Source organism: Entelurus aequoreus, linkage group LG08 (assembly GCF_033978785.1).
Source record: "Entelurus aequoreus isolate RoL-2023_Sb linkage group LG08, RoL_Eaeq_v1.1, whole genome shotgun sequence".
NCBI lineage: Eukaryota > Metazoa > Chordata > Actinopteri > Syngnathiformes > Syngnathidae > Entelurus > Entelurus aequoreus.
This window is the reverse complement of record NC_084738.1, coordinates 19,750,220-19,767,901: the sequence shown is the minus strand read 5'-3', so window position 1 is coordinate 19,767,901 and position 17,682 is coordinate 19,750,220. Positions and strand designations below refer to the sequence as shown.

Here is a 17,682-nt window from a genome sequence, read left to right as displayed (position 1 = left end):
GTTATTTTAGGCTCCAAATGTGGCCAGAATGTACATAAAAGCTTGTAAAAGCTTTTTTCCCCTGTCACTTCCATACACACACCAGCGACCTGCAGGGATACAGCGACGCATGCTTGGAAAAAAGTGACTCAGTAGTTGGGTGATTAGAAAACAGAAAATGAGTCATGATGCACATTTTAAGGCAGTGCTTCTCAATTATACTCTGTCATGACCCTCCTGGGGGGGAAAAAAACATTACTATGGAGAACCTGATCATGTTTATTTACCTGTTTATTTATCTGTAAAACGCACTGTGTGAGTTGAGTTACATTCTTTAAATGTGCCACTGACGACTCATCTTTTCTTATTATTCCTCTTTTGAACTTCCCCATCTCTTCGCTTCCATTAGCTCTGTGCACGTGTCCCTGTGTACTTACTACTTCTAAGGAACTCCTAAATTTGATTGAGCACTGCTGGCAACTAGCTGCAGGCTTGTGTATTATTCTAACAAGAATACTAGAGTGCAGACACAAATAATGAAAATTTCCCTTGTTGCACGCGACCCCTGGGACACCTCATCGCGACCCCCCCCCCCCCCCCCCCCTGTTTAGTTGCCATCTACCAGTTGTTACATTGACAACAGGATTTGTGGCCTTTGAATAATTAAAAACAAAAAAACAGGTTTTGAAAAAAACATTTCATAAAACTTTATATTTGATTCAATAATAACTGATTGGTTTCATATAAAGCTTTTCTGGACAATCAGAGCACTTTAGAGCGGGATCCCATTATTCAGTCAGTCTACATTCCACATAGGCACTGGAGGAAAGGTGGGTGAAGAGTCTTGCCCCAAGGACACAATAGCAGTCGGATTCAAACCTGGAACCTTTCAATTACTGGACGACCTGCTCTACCTCCTGATCCACTGTCCTACTAAACCAGACCTGGGCATTCTGCGGCCCGCGGGCCGCATCCGGCCCTTTGTGCGTCCCTGTCCGGCCCGCGTGAGGCCAATTATAATTTACAAAATACATTTTAAAAAGTATCTATGTCGAGTGTGCAATACAACGGTGCTGCTTTTGTTTTGAAAATCGTTATTTGTATTACTTCCGTGTGGACGTATGCGTGTGCGTGATTGTGAGTGAATGTGAACAGCTGCAATCATTAATTACAAAATAAAGTTGAAAAAACATCTATGTCGTGCGCGCAATACAACTGTGCTGCTTTTATTTTGAAAAGTATTATTTATGGGCGTGTGTCCGTGTGTAACCTGCGAGTGAAGGTGCACATGCAGCGACAAGTGATGCACGGTTTACACCCGAGACGCTAAAAAGAGAAAAGTTGATGAAGAATGGCGTGTTTCCAACAAGACATGGACTGCCAAGCAACGTTCCCTCTAAGGTGCGTGCCTGCGCAATTTCGCACTGCTCAAGCGTCTGCTGCGCGCAGCAAATATATGCTGCGCACCAAATCAAATCCCATCTGAATTCTAAACAAAATAAACATATTTATTCTATGGAATTTTGCAATGCAACTTTGAGTGACAGTGACAACCAGCGGCCCTAACGGTGTTCGTCAACACCGTTCAATTGAACACCGTTCAATTATTGTAACGTCTATCGAGATGCTTCGAGGACAGGAATTATATCGATCACTTTACTGAGCAAAACTGTTTATATTCGGCCATAACCACACCAAAAACATAAGTAAAACACTTCTATCTCGAAAAACTAGTCATTTTCTGCCGTACAAACCAGGCCAAAACCAACTTGTCACCAACACGCATAGCACTAAACCACTGGTGCGTTTATGGCCACACAAAAAGTCGGACAACTCAAACACCACACAAAGTTACACTATGACTCCTCAGTCATACGTGTGCTTATTTTACTGTCATTTATTATTAATGTTAATTTATTTATATTAGTCATGGACTGCTGTTACACACACTATGTTGAAGTATTACTATTATTATTAATTATTATTATTATTATTTATCTTACGGAATATATCAAAAATAATATTGAGCAAAATTTAATTGAAATATTGTCGATGTGGCCCTCCAGCAGTGCTCGGGTTGCTCATGCGGCCTCGGTAAAAATTAATTGTCCACCCCTGTACTAAACACTAGTTGTGCATCACACCAAACCGCTATGTACAGACATGCACTTGCACTGGGATAGCGCCGCTTTGCTACCACAATTGTAAATAATCCTCAATGTGTATTTACTCTGGGGTTTAAGTATACTGGAAAATAAAAATGGGGGGGGGGGGGGGTGTGCATGAAAAGTAAAGGAATTTTAATACACATCGTCCTTATTGTCTTTTCACAAGAATTTGCCAACTGGAAAACTACAGCACATTGGCAAATGAGAACAACGTACTTGGATATTCAGAAGACTGTAAAAGTTGTAAAAATCACAAAACATTGTTCCATTGATACATCTTTGTTTTGCCTTGTAACTTCCGACATGTAGTACATGAGATGTAGGGGAGGGGGGGGCGGCGGCTTATTATAGCATGGATGTTACATTACGTGCCGGCCCTTATGCTGGTGAGCAAAGGCAGCTGCTTGTCTCCTGGCAACTGTCACCTCCTTTTGCTGCCACACTGACTGTGTCTTTCATGTACTTACAGTACATGCCACACAAGGTTGGCTCTTAATTTAGGAACATAACACCAAATACTAATATCAATGAAATAGGGTTGTACGGTATACCGGTATTAGTATAGTACCGCGACACTGATGAATCATATTCGGTACTATACCACCTCTAAATAAAGGGAACCACAAAATTTTTTTATTAATGGCTTTATTTTAACAAAAAATCTTAGGGTACATAAACATATGTTTCTTATTGCAAGTTTGTCCTTAAATAGTGAACATACAAGACAACTCAACTTGACTTTTAGTAGTAAGTAAGCAAACAAATGCTCCTAATTTAGTCTGCTGACATATGCAGTAACATATTGTGTCATTTATCATTGTATTATTTTGTCAAAATTATTACGGACAAGTGGTAGAAAATGAATTATTAATCTACTTGTTCATTTACTGTTAATATCTGCTTAATTTCTCTTTCAACATGTTTTATCTACACTTCTGTTAAAAGGTAATAATCTCTTATTCTTCTGTTGTTTGGATGCTTTACATTAGTTTTGGATAATACCACAAATTTGGGTATCAATCCGATACCAAGTAGTTACAGGATCATACATTGGTCATATTCAAAGTCCTCAAGTGTCCTGGAACATATTTCCTGAGTTTATAAACATAATACAAATTTTAAAAAAAACGAAAGAAGATGTGATGCCAAAAAATATCGACGTAATCATAGTAGTGTCGACTACATACACTCCTGTACTCATTACAAGGTTATCAATACAGTGGATGTTTGGTGTAGATCCACCCATGTGCACGTGCACACATCCAAAAGCAGTCTAAGAGAAGCACTGAACAATTTGCAGTCATGTTGTTGTTATGATAGAATATACATTCAGTGACAGCTGTCCAAATCACTATCATTAGCTCACAACCCATAATGCACGTTCATGTGTTATGTAGGTAATTACGTCATTATGTATGAGAAGCCGTGAGTGGGAGATATACTGTGTAAAAAACATTGGAAAGTAGCGCTCTCGAGGCATTTGTGTAAATGTTGCAAACAGCCCCTTTAACATATAAAGCTACATGTATTACAGTACATTCAGTAAATATTACAATATGACTCACAGATGAAAGACACGCTAAATACCACTCACCTCTTGTGTTGATTCTCCTTGCGATCCACTGAGCCCAGACTCTGCAAATGAGAACAAAATAGAAATGAGAGGCAAAATCGAGTCAAAAACAATTATTTTTGCGCTATAAAAACACAATTGAGCTATAATAAGGCATTCTCACAGTAACCTCAATTGGTTTTTGCTGAGTGAGGACGTTATAGGGCGAGGGTGTCCACATTTTTTGACCGGTGGGCCGCATTGAGCTTAAAAAATTGGAACAAAAGCCGACTGCATGCAAAGTAACGAGACATACAATATATACATACAGTCGTATGTATACATACAGCAATGTTAATATTTGGTTACATGTCCCTTGGCAAGTTTCACTGCAATAAGGCACTTTTGGTAGCCATCCACAAGCTTTTGGTTGAATTTTTGACCACTCCTCTTGACAAAATTGGTGCAGTTCAGCTAAATTTGTTGGTTTTCTGACATGGACTTGTTTCTTCAGCATTGTCCACATGTTCTCAATGGGGTTTAAGTCAGGACTTTGGGAAGGCCATTCTAAAACCTTAATTCTATCCTGATTTAGCCATTCCTTGACCACTTTTGACGTGTGTTTGGGGTCATTGTCCTGTTGGAACACCCAACTACGCTTAAGACCCAACCTCTGTGATGATGATTTTAGGTTGTCCTGAAGAATTTGTAGGTAATCCTCCTTTTTCATTGTCCCATTTACTCTCTGTAAAGCACCAGTTCAATTGGCAGAAAAAACAGGCCCAGAGCATAATACTACCACCACCATGCTTGATGGTAGGAATGTTGCTCCTGGGATTAAAGGCCTCACCTTTTCTCCTCCAAACATATATCCAAACATACTGAGTATTGTGGCCAAACAGCTCAATTTTTGTTTAATTTGACCACATAACTTTCCTCCAAAATGTCTTATCTTTGTCCATGTGATGTCAGATGTCAGAAACAAGTTCATGTCAGATATATACATACAAACACACACTCAAGTACATAATATTATAACAATTTAATGGATATATAATAAACCCATCCATTTTCTACCGCTTGTCCCTCTCGGGGTCGCGGGGGTGGATGGAGCCTATCCCAGCTGCATTGAATTATTAAAATTGGTTATTAAGAGCATGTGATAGTTCAACTCCTACCTTGTTTACTTCAGTGACAACCTCCTTAAAGTTTTTTCATCAATCAGAAATTTCAAGCAGCCAAAATGCGTCAAACATGGATAAGTGTGAAGAGAGCGTTTTGCATTTTCCCATCATCTTTTGTAATGGATTTAGATGGGTGTAATTTAGATTTATTTCAATGTTGATTTTACATTATTTATAATATCCACAACATTCAATGATATGATATTATATGATATGATATATTTGATTTCAAATATGCAAAAAACAAGAGCAAGCCTGATCCAATACAGTGCTATAGCCTTAACAGCCATTATAACAAAATGAAAACAATGGAGGATAAAAAGGAAAAAAATAAACAAAATTGACTTTTTTTTACATATTAGAAAAGGAGTGAGAAAAAGTTTACACTTGTTTAATCCCACCCCTTTTCTTCAAATCATAGATTACTCTGAGCTAGAACTATCATGATCATGTTGTAATATGTGTGATATTTGTTTGTTAACTTTTTGTGCTGGTTATTTTTTTTTCCTGCACCATGACTAGGGAAGGTTGTTTGCATTGGGTCATATCAGTAAATGATGTGCTGTATTTTAACAGGTATCATTATTGGGTGAGGTAATTTCGTTGGCCACCTGATGGTGACAAAAATGTAGCTACCAGACCCCTGGCTATTTTTGTATACACCATGTCCCGCCATTGAAGACCCCAGCGCCACTGTTTTAGGACAACTGCACTTTTGACTATCATTCACTACCCTTATTTAAGACGAGAACAGATAAGTTTTTCTTTTTTTTTATGCATTCTAATTAGTAAATAAACGCGATCAAAAGTCTGCTTATAATGGAGCCAAGGCGATTCGCTCTATTCTGCCTATAAAAGCCCTTCAAAACATCAAAACACATCCATTAGGGTTTTATTTACATGATGTAAGTATATATGTAAAGTAGTAACAAGCAAATTTATAACAACATTTAATATTTTCAAATTTTTCTCATTTTAAGCATACGCGGCGCATTAAATTCAAAAACGCATCGAGACGTTCGCTTTTTTCTTTATGAGAGCCAACAAACATAATAAAACATCACTTACTGTACAATATCTGCTGTCATTAGGATGCCGACTGATAGAATCTTGTTATATTCTTGTTTAGATGAAGAATGACTAATAATCCTCGTGAAGAAAATGGGGGCTGCACCCAAGCGTCTTTTTGTGTTGTTTTTGCCATTTCCATTCTAAATTTGCTGTCGAAGTGTACCAACTTGTGGATTACACCCTCATCCTTCTACTGTCAAGGTGAGAGGCATTATTTATGATCAGGAATAAACTTTCACGAGCTCCGACGTGAGAAAGCAGCTCACCAGCTGATTATGTCAACATGGCAATATTAGCAAGTGATCACGGCACCGCTATAATTAGTTGGTCTGTGTTAGCACCCATAATAACAATACCACTAATACTTGGTTAATACTTAAGTTCCGAAATGTATATCAAGTATTTTTCGGCGTTTTTTTTTGGATGGTTATTTATTGGGTTTTACGGGCGGAATAGAGGACCTCCTATTGGCTCCATTGTAAGCTGACTTTTATTTACGTTTATTTGCGAGTTAGAATGCATTAAAAAAAATACATCCGTCGTCTTGTGAACGATAGGCAAAAATTCTAAAAAAATAAAGTGCAGTTCCCCTTTAAGACAAAATGTCTAACGTGCAAAATGAGCACCGATAATGCAGATGTAAAACAGAATAAATCAATAAAAAATATATTTCAGCCCTGCTTATTGAGATGCATAAGAGCATTCCTTAACACAGATGCGAAACAACTGATGGTTTTCCCCTGCTGTCACCATCTTCTGGAGGTTTATCGTCTCAAAGAGAACAAACACACACCCACACACACACACACACACGGGTGTGTTGTGTAGGAACACACACATAAGTGGCCTGAGGCTAGAGATACATTTTCGGAGCAAAATGCTTTGGCTGCTTGTGATGTTCCTCATGCCTCAGTGCCACGATTCATGACAGGTTACGAGTGATGAGCAGGGCCGATGCAGTGAAAGGACACCTTGCCACAAAAGCTACCTGTCACAAAAGTCAGTGCAGTCATGCGCATAGCAGATTGTCGAAAGTCAATTTAAAAGCAGTCAGTGTACAGCTTGTATAACAGTGTAGGTTTACTATCCACTAAAAATGAGTCAACACACACATTATTGTCTAAATACAACACAACAGAAGTGATACATAAGTGTATGAGTGCTGCCCGGCACTGCGGAGCTACGGTTCTTTCTGTAAAATTTCAGACATGTTCTGTGACATTGTGAAGCTGGGCATGATAAAGAGCCCAAACACGGTGATTGAGTGCCTTGCTAAAGAGCTGAAAGGGGATCCTAAATCAAACACCTGTGGGGCATCCTTAAAGCAAAAGGAAAAAAGGTGAGGTGTCTTACAACAATGATTCTCACACTGTAGTTAGTAGTACACCAAACAATTACTTGCTTAATAATTCAAACACAGTGTTACTGTTCAAATTGTGTGTAATGTTACAGTGGCCAAACATATTAACTATACTTGTTAAATACAACTTCTGCTTTGTTCAATCTTGGGGCCGACTTTATTTAACATCTATATGCTCCCACTAGGACAAATCATGCAAAATAATAACGTTGACCATCATTGCTATGCCGATGACACCCAAATCTATGTAGCGCTATCACCCCAGATCCCACCTCACTCTTACCCACTTCTTTAAAGTGGGCTGGCTCAAGGTGGAGGACAGAGTTAAACAACTTGCACTGAGCCTAGTCTATAAAATCCGCTACACCTCCCTGATACCGAAGTACATGTCAAACTACTTCCTTAACGTAAATGACCGCCATAACCACAACACCAGGGGGTGCTCCACTAACCACGTTAAACCCAGATTCCGAACTAACAAAGGTCTTAACTCATTCTCTTTCTATGCCACATCAATGTGGAATGCGCTCCCAACAGGTATAAAAGAAAGGGCATCTCTATCCTCCTTCAAAACAGCAATAAAAGTTCACCTCCAGGCAGCTACAACCCTAAACTAACACCCTCCCCTGATTGCTAATAATCAAATGTAAACAATCAAATGCAGATACTTTTTCTTTTTCTTATGCCTTCTGATCTCTCTCTCTCTCTATGTCCACTACTTGATGTCCATACCCCCCCCACCCCCCCCCCTCCACACCCCTGATTGTAAATAATGTAAATAATTCAATGTGATTATCTTGTGTGATGACTGTATTATGATGATAGTATATATGATAGTATATATCTGTATCATGAATCAATTTAAGTGGACCCCGACTTAAACAAGTTGAAAAACTTATTCGGGTGTTACCATTTAGTGGTCAATTGTACGGAATATGTACTTCACTGTGCAACCTACTAATAAAAGTCTCAATCAATCAATCACCAAATGACTATCGCCCCATAGATCTTCTGTGCCAGTGCATTGAGCAAGTCAAACACTGGATGGGCCAAAATTTCCTACAACTAAATGAAGATAAAACTGAGATAATTGTTTTTGGTGCTAAAAAAGAAAGGTTTAAAGTCATCCAACACCTTCAATCACTGTCCCTGAAAACCTCAAATAAAGCCAGAAATCTTGGGGTTATTTTAGATTCTGATTTACATTTCGACAGTCACATCAAATCAGTAACAAAATCGGACTACTATCACCTCAAAAATGTAAAAAGACTTAGAGGGCTCATGTCAACTCAAGACTTTGAAAAACTTGTCCATGCCTTTATTACCAGTAGGCTAGACTATTGTAATGGTCTCCTTGCAGGTCTTCCCAAAAAAACTGTCAGGCAGCTACAGCTTGTTCAGAACGCTGCTGCTAGAGTTCTAACAAAGACCAAAAAATGTGAGCACATTACACCAATTCTTAAATCCTTACATTGGCTCCCTGTACATCAGAGAATTGATTTCAAAATCCTCCTGCTCACATATAAATCACTACATGGTCTAGGGCCGAAGTATATCACTGATATGCTCCCACTATATAAGCCCTCTAGATCACTAAGATCTTCTGAGACCAATCTGTTAGCGGTTCCAAGAGTAAACTCAAATCAAGGGAGATCATCATTCAGTCACTATGCAACAAATAGCTGGAATAAACTTCCTGAAGATGTCAGACTTTCCCCAACTCTGACTACTTTTAAAACTAGACTGAAGACTTTTGTGTTCACCTTAGCTTTCAGCTAAATCTTTTAATCTTTTAACTTTTAACGTCTGCACTGTTTTTATTTTTATTGTCTGCATTTTAATTTTGCTTTTATTTTCTTTCATTTCACTTCGTTGTCTGTGAAGCACTTTGAGTCTGCCTTGTGTATGAAAAGCGCTATACAAATAAAGTTGCCTTGCCTTTGTTTTAATGAATACCTAGGCCTACTACGCTACTGTATGTTAATGTTGGTCATTATGGGGTTTTTTGGAGAGCCAAGTGCTTTCTGAGGTGGTACTTGGTGGAAAGAGTTTGAGAACCTCTTTTTTTTTATAACATCCTTCATCTCCACTAGTGAAGTCATTATGGAGGAATGGAAGAAGATTGTCACGGCGCATGCGCAGTCCCGCATGTCATCTGCTGCAAACACAGCCGGCACCTCCGCTAGAAGCGCGCCGATACACGCCGCTGCTCGCTCTTCCCGCATCGCGGCCAGGCTGCAGGCAATCACCAATCAACGCACCTGGGTCTGATGAGGGCAGACAGCATAAAGACCAGCAGACCTCCTAGTCACTGCCGTTATGTCCTTGGGCAAGACACTTTACCCACCTGCTCCCAGTGCCACCCACACTGGTTTAAATGTAACTTAGATATTGGGTTTTCACTATGTAAAAGCGCTTTGAGTCACTAGAGAAAAGCGCTATATAAATATAATTCACTTCACAGCGCACTTACCCGTGTAAAAAATTGTCTGAGGAGGGGCCTTAAACGATGGTTTAGTGTGGCTGAAACGGGGCTTAGGCTAAATAATTATTTGTTTAAGGGGTTATCCGGCTTAGCGTAGACCAGTGGTTCTTAACCTGGGTTCGATCGAACCCTAGGGGTTCGGTGGTTCGGCGGAGGTCAAAACACACCCAACTCATCGTGTAAATACAAACTTCTCCCTATCGGCGTATTACGGATACGGCAACAGCAGAAGTCACACTGATTTGCAGGTGTGTAATTTGTTGTGAGTCTATGCAATGTTGTGGTTTTGTTGTTTGAACAAGGTGATGTTCATGCACGGTTCATTTTATGCACCAGTAAAAAAACATGGTAACACTTTAGTATGGAGAACATATTCACCATTAATTAGTTGCTTATTAACATGCAAATTAGTAACATATTGGCTCTTAACTAGTCATTATTAAGTACTTATTAATGCTTTATTCGGCATGGCCTTATTATAACCCTAACCCTCTAACCCTGACCCTAACCCTAACCAAATAACTCTAAATGAAGTCTTTGTTACTTAGAATATGTTTCCCATACTAAAGTGTTACCAAAAACATATAACTTTGTCTTGAATTTGAAAAAAATAATAATTTATTTTTCACTAAAGAAGGGTTCGGTGAATGCGCATATGAAATTGGTGGGGTTCGGTACCTCCAACAAGGTTAAGAACCACTGGTGTAGACATAGCCTCAGAGTACAGTGGTACTGTACCTTAATTTAAGAGTGTTTTGAGATAAGAGCTGTCTTTCGGGTAAGTGTTATGCTTCAAGTTGCAAGCCCTAATATAAGTTACAAGCATCCCTGCCATTAGTCGGGGTGGTAAATGTCACAGTGAACCCAGTAAAATCCGACCTAAACATCCGGTCTTACTCGCCAGCATCAGCTCACAGCTAGAGAGCGACATTACTTTGTTTTCGGGGCAGCGTGGCTCAGATGGTAGAGCGGGGGGGAGGTTCCCGGTTCGAATCCAGATTTCGCCATGCTAGTCACTGCCACCTTGCTCCTGGTCGCCTGCACCGACACTGGTGTAAATGTACGCCATGTTAAGCGCTTTAAGACACGAGAGAAAAAGCGCTATCTAAATATAATCAACTTCACTTTTCCAACAATAGAAAGGAAGAAAGTGAGTGGATGATTGTTATTGAATTAAAAAAAATACATGCAGATACACACACATCGAATACTTCTTATCCAAAAGTTTGTTTATTTTTTAAAAGGCATGTTACATGTTCAAATTGTGCTGTTATGAGGGGCAAGCACCAATTACATGAATTTCAATTGTTTTGAGATACACACATTTTGAGTTAAGTGCTCCGTCACAGAGTTTGAGTTTGAGTTTGAGTTTGAGTTTATTTCGAACATGCAAGCATACAACATGATACATCACAATTTCCAGTTTCTTTTCAACATGTTCGAAAAGGAGTAGGAAGAAGCAGAGCTTATTTAATCCTACCCCTTTTCTTTACATAACAGTTGCAAAACTTTTTGTTCACTTCCTGTTCACAATTTTTTCACAATAAACTCCATAAGTAATTACAATAAAAATAAATAAATAAATAAATAATAGTAAGAATTTAATAATAATAATTGGTGAAGTAAGTCATATTTCATATGATGAGATAAGTAAGATTACCGTATTTCCTTGAATAGCCGCAGGGGCGTTAATTAATTTAAAACCTCCTGTCACACCTGCGTTTACCGGAAACCGGCGGGATGGCCGTGCATGCGGTAATTATTTTAAAACCTCTTCTCACTCCGGCGTTTACCAAAAGGAATCCATAAAATTTAGGCGTGCGCTTTGAGTGTGATGTAAGCATACCATCATGAAAAGCACATTTAATTAAAAAAACGTTATTATGGTCTTACCTGTACTTATAAATGGAGTCCATTTGCAGCTCCTTCTGACCAAAAGCATCGATAACTTGTTTATAGAAGTCTTCCTTATTTTCTTTCTTCAGTTTTAAAAGTCTCTGTTTCGATGGAGATATTCCTTTAATTATTACATCCTGCTTCCATTGAAAGTCCAGTTTAGAAAACTGTTTTATTCCTTGTTAAAAGAAAAAAAAATCTCTTGCTGCGTGTGTTCACTTCTTCTGCAGTACCGGAAGTCGCAAGAAGGATCCCTAGCGCGGCAGCGCCCTCTACCACCAGGAGGCGGGAGTCATTTAATGACTTATACAGTATTTCACACACGCAGCTACGGTATATTAATAAAACATAGCTGCTTACTGTTCTCTTTAACATACTGTACCGGTATTCAATAGCTTGGACCTTAAATCCTACTGAAAAGCTCTTTATCTTTTTTCCTTTGTGCGATTGTAAACTACTGAAAGCAGCTTCCTTTTTTTTTTTTTTTTTTTTTTTTTTTTTAAGTTTTATTTATACATTTCAACATTTCAACAATCAAATAAGTACAAAAGTAGTACAAAACAGTACAAAAAGAATACAAAGCAGCGCCAGGGGGTTATAAATTCCAAGTAACTAAAATAGAATGCAAAAAAACATATATATAATATAAACAAAGTGCAAAGCCATAGGCTCACTCAATCTGAAAGCAGCTTCCTCCATTTTGAAAATGAGGACAGATGCGTCACTCGTGACGTAACGAATTTGACCCGGTGGAAGTTCTAGACATATGTTAAATATTTTGCGAAACGAGTTTGACCCGGCGAAAATTATAGACATGCGATAATAAAATTAATATTTTGCGAAACGAATTTGATCCAGCTTCAATAATAAACCGGCGATAAGGCCAAGCATGCGTTAATTATTTTGAAAAACGAGTTTGACCCGGCAGTAATTCTAGACGTGCGAATACTATATTCCCTGCGCCAATTCAAGGAAATACGGTACTTTAAGAATGAATGAATGGATGGATGAAATAAATTGAGAATGTTTGTCATGGTTCTTCTTCATTGTACTTTGTAAACACTTTAAGTTTGAAGAGTTCAATACTACTGTATTGTCTCATGACAAAGACACTGGACACCAGTGATTACAAAACATTTTTTTCAAATGAATGATTTTTTTTCTCTCCCAAGTCTTTGGTTCCATGCGATCAACACAGTGACATTTTGACCAGTGCTTCTTGTGTAAGTATGTGCTTTTATGTGTGACATTTTGCAACATGAGACTTCTGCGTGTGTGTGTGTGTGTGTGTGTGTGTGTGTAGCACGTACACGTAAAGCTTTCACCCTCCTGGCGGTGACAGGAAGTCTCATACGGAGCGGCTGACCTTTCACCTTCCAGCTCCCCTGCAGATAGTGCCACTCACTCTTTCCTTGTTCTGCCTTGTTTGAAGTCAAGGTTGAATGATGCAAAGTCCGTTTATTCGAGGACCAGCCTGTTACATTTAGAGGAATTACAGCACGCTGATTAATATCTACGCCGTGGGCTGGTCAGCATCACTGGATCACAAATAGGCTGCGGGCAGGATGCTCCTTTTTGACCTCCGCTGCATCATCCATGCAAACGCTTCACGGCAGCCAACTGTCACGTGGTGCACTTCGTTGAACACGTGCAGCAAAGTCACCTGAGCTGATTGTTCATTGGCAGCATTTTTTTTTTGTTGGAGGGCACTTGCTCAATCCCTAATGGATCACAGGAGAGTCACTTTAAATGACCAGTGAACCATCCTCCTGAGAGCCGCCCCCTCTGCAGTGGACTTTTTTTTTTTTTTTGCATAATAGTGGATTTGTTGCATGTATTCTTCACAGCAGAGGACACTATCCCTCAGGAGGATATGCTGCGTTAGTACTGTGCTCCTCAGTTAGTTTCTGTTACACCCCTAGTACAACAACATTTGTGTGCCCTCTTTACCCCACGATAGTATATTTTTTTCTACAAAATTGTAAAAAGGACACCTCTGCAAACATTGTATCTTTAACATTTAAAAAAAAAAGACATATTAGTAAACTTACAATATATATATATATATATATATATATATTAGGGGTGTAACGGTACACAAAAATTGCGTACACACCTCGGTTTAGAGGTCACGGTTCGGTTCATTTTCGGTACGGTAAGAAAACAACAAAATATAAATGTTTTGTTTATTTATTTACCAAATTTGTAAACACTGGCTTTATCCTTTTAACATTGGTAACACTATAATAATTCTGCCCACGTTAATCAACATTAAACTGCCTCAAGTTGTTAAATAAAATGACAAAACTTTTCTTCTACATATAAAAAGTGCAACATTAAACAGTTTCAAGTCAAATCATCATGCTTAATTTTTTACAGCATTTGGGAAGCCTGTAGTTGATTTATTATGTAAATGTTATATTTTTATCAACATGTGATAGCAGGGACCCTGCCATTCAAAACTAGGCTGCTCCATTACTAATGATTAATGTAACTATAGCTGAAAAAAGGGTACGATAGCTATAGGAGAGACTATTCATCCCTGAACACCATGGAGTTCATGTAGGCTTAATGATGCAGTTACATTATTATATCAACTATCAGAGACAGAAACTCTTCATTTAACATAATGTCCTTTTTTGCTGCTTCAACACAGCTCAATCAACACAGAAAAAGGTAAAGTGAAATAACAGACAGACAGGGCTTTGCTGTCCGTAACACACACACACCGCAAAATGAGCTAACGTTACGCTAAGAGCGAATTAGCCTTCACCTCAAGCCAGGACTGCGAGCGAGCTGAGCTGCCTTTTATATTTCTAGAAGGTCAACGGGCTCATAGTGATGTTACTAGTAGTTGACTGGGAGGTGTTTATTATAATTTGGGGAGAGTCCGCTGCCTGATGCTTACCCGCTAAACGCTAAGCATTGACTACATGCGCTCTGAATACGCACTGCTGATTGGCTGTTACCGCTCTGTTTGTAACCAATCAGATGGTTGTGTGGGTAGGACAATGCTGGGTGCTGTGTAGAGTACTGACAGAAACAGAGGCAGAAGTAAGCAGAGGCGGCTACTTAATATGTTCGTGTGGAAACTCGTTTGGTACACCTCCGAACCGAACCGAAACCCCCGTACCGAAACGGTTCAATACAAATACACGTACCGTTACACCCCTAATATATATATATATATATATATATATATATATATATATATATATATATATATATATATATATATATATATATATATATATATATATATATTAATGAATGAACACATGTGGAGTTATGTACTTAACAAAACATAAAGGGGAAATAACTGAAAACATGTTTTATATTCTAGTTTCTTCAAATTAGCCACCCTTTGCTCTGATTACTTTTTCGCACACCCTTGGCATTCTCTTGATGAGCTTCAAGAGGTAGTCACCTGAAATGGTTTTCACTTCACAGGTGTGCTTGAAGCTCATCGAGAGAATGGTAAGAGTGTGCAAAGCAGTAATCAGAGCAAAGGGTGGCTATTTTGAAGAAACTAGAATATAAAACATGTTTTCAGTTATTTCACCTTTTTTGTTAAGTATATATATATATATATATATATATATATATATATATATATATATATATATATATATATATATATATATATATATATATATATACATAATTTATTTGTTTATGAAACCAACATTTTTTGTTAACACGTTAAAAGTGTTTAATAAAGTGAAGACACGAATATAAGTTGGTGCATTACCTGATTCTGAAGACTTGCATTGGTTGGAATCAGACAGGATTCACAGTAGTGCTGATAACTTCCACAACTTCGAATGTACAAAAACTCCTCCTTTCTGTCCAATACCACATGAAAGTGGTTGATTTTTGGTATCTTATTTGTCAAGCTTCCATACTCGTATCCTTTACAACGGGGGTTAGCAACCCGCGGCTCTATCTTTAGCGCCGCCCTAGTGGCTCCCTGGACCTCTCCAGAGATGTGTGAAAATGGAAAAAGATGAAGAAAAAAAATAATTTTTTGTTTTAATATATTTTTTGTAGGAAAACAAACATGACATGACTAATTGTTAAAAATCCTGACATGACTAATTGTTAAAAATCCCACTGTTTAAGCTTCACTGATGAGAGGATTTGGCAAGCACCGTTTTGTCCTACTAATTTCTGTGATCCTTGAACTTGTTTACATGTACAACTTTCTCCGACGTTGCCACAGAAAGACGTGTTTTATGCCGCTTCTTCTATGTCTCATTTTGTCCACCAAACGTTGTATGCTGTGCATGAATGCACAAAGGTGATCTTTGTTGATGCTATTGACTTGTTGGAGTGCTTATCAGGCATATTTGGTCAATCCATGACTACCAACTAATCAATGCTAACATGCTATTTAGGCTAGCATTTATCATAGTTGTTTGTGTGCCATGTTGTTCCAGACCACAGCAAACGTTACCCAGCTTGCAAAGATTGTGATAAATCCATTAGAAGAAGACACCCTGCCATTTCCTTTAACTTGAACACACACATCTATACCTTTGGCATTTCTGAGCCAGAAGTTAAGTTATCTCATCCTGTGAGAAGCCTCCATTTTACTAATGAGTTCCAATGTTGCAGTAGAATACAAATTAAGATACAACATTTCCGTAAACTAAGATTTGTGTCAGCCTTTGATAGTAGGCTAATATAGCCAATATAGACACTTACATTATGTATTGCATTCATTTTAACACTTGTATAAGACTTTTAAAGTCGTTTTGATAGTAGGCTAATATAACTAATATGGACACTTACATCATGTATTGCCTTCATTATATCACTTATATAAGGCTTTTAATTTTTTTGGGTATTTTTGTTCCAATATGGCTCTTTCAACGTTTGGGGTTGCAGACCCCTGCTTTACAAGAAACACATTGACGGCAAACTCCGTAGCATGCTAGCTTGTGTGTGCTAGCTTTTTGAGACTCTTATTTTGTTAGCGCAGGTAGAATGGAGCAGCACTTTTATTTGCGAAGACAGGAACTGTGCGGTCAGTCTTCAGGCTTTTGACAGCAGGTACGATGCGAGAGTCTGTTGAAATAAACCTCGCCTTCCTGCCAGTCGTTTTTTTTCTTAATACTGCACAAGACCCTCGGGTGCCGTGAATGTCAATCAAGTGACGTCATAGTGAGGTTAGATGATTACTAATTTTTAGGTCTATTTTTTAATGCATTGCTGGCAAACTTAGACTTAGACAAACTTTATTGACCCACAAGGGAAACTGTTCCACACAGTAGCTCAGTTACAAAGGATGGAAAGAGTACGGATGGAAAGGATAATGCAGGTATAAAGTAGACTAAAATGTACCATAGTAGCAATATAAAATATAACATATATGTAATATTTACATATTATATATACAGTATATAATATATACTGATATATTATAGTATTATATAAATATAATATTTTTATATAATAATATAATATATCAGACAAATGACTGACACACCTGCTGCGATCGACCTAATGAGCACCCACGATTTACAACAAAGAATGACTTTGTTAAAGTTGTTTTTTAGTCTGCAACAGAAGAAATTAAAATTTGCCTAAAACATATATATATATATATATATATATATATATATATATATATATATATATATATATATATATATATATATATATATATATATATATACACACACACTATATATGTACACACACACACTATATATATATATATATATATATATATATATATATATATATATATATATATATATATATATATATATATATATATATATATATATACACACATATATATATATATATACACATATATATATATATATATATATATATATATACACATATATATATATATATATATACCATATTATATATTATATATATAATATTATATAAATATAATATTTTTATATAATAATATAATATATCAGACAAATGACTGACACACCTGCTGCGATCGACCTAATGAGCAC

The 17,682-nt window shown here is 37.6% G+C and overlaps 2 protein-coding genes across 2 annotated transcripts in view; both read right to left on the bottom strand.

Moving 5' to 3' along the window:
• Positions 1-12,668, bottom strand: part of LOC133655579 (ankyrin repeat and fibronectin type-III domain-containing protein 1) — a 148,513-nt gene extending 135,845 nt beyond the window's left edge. The window contains 2 exon segments of the mRNA XM_062055856.1: positions 3,742-3,782; positions 11,693-12,668. The gene's annotated coding sequence lies outside the window, so the exon portion shown is untranslated.
• Positions 1-17,682, bottom strand: part of LOC133655908 (calpain-15-like) — a 113,550-nt gene that overhangs the window by 26,528 nt on the left and 69,340 nt on the right. The window lies entirely within an intron of this gene.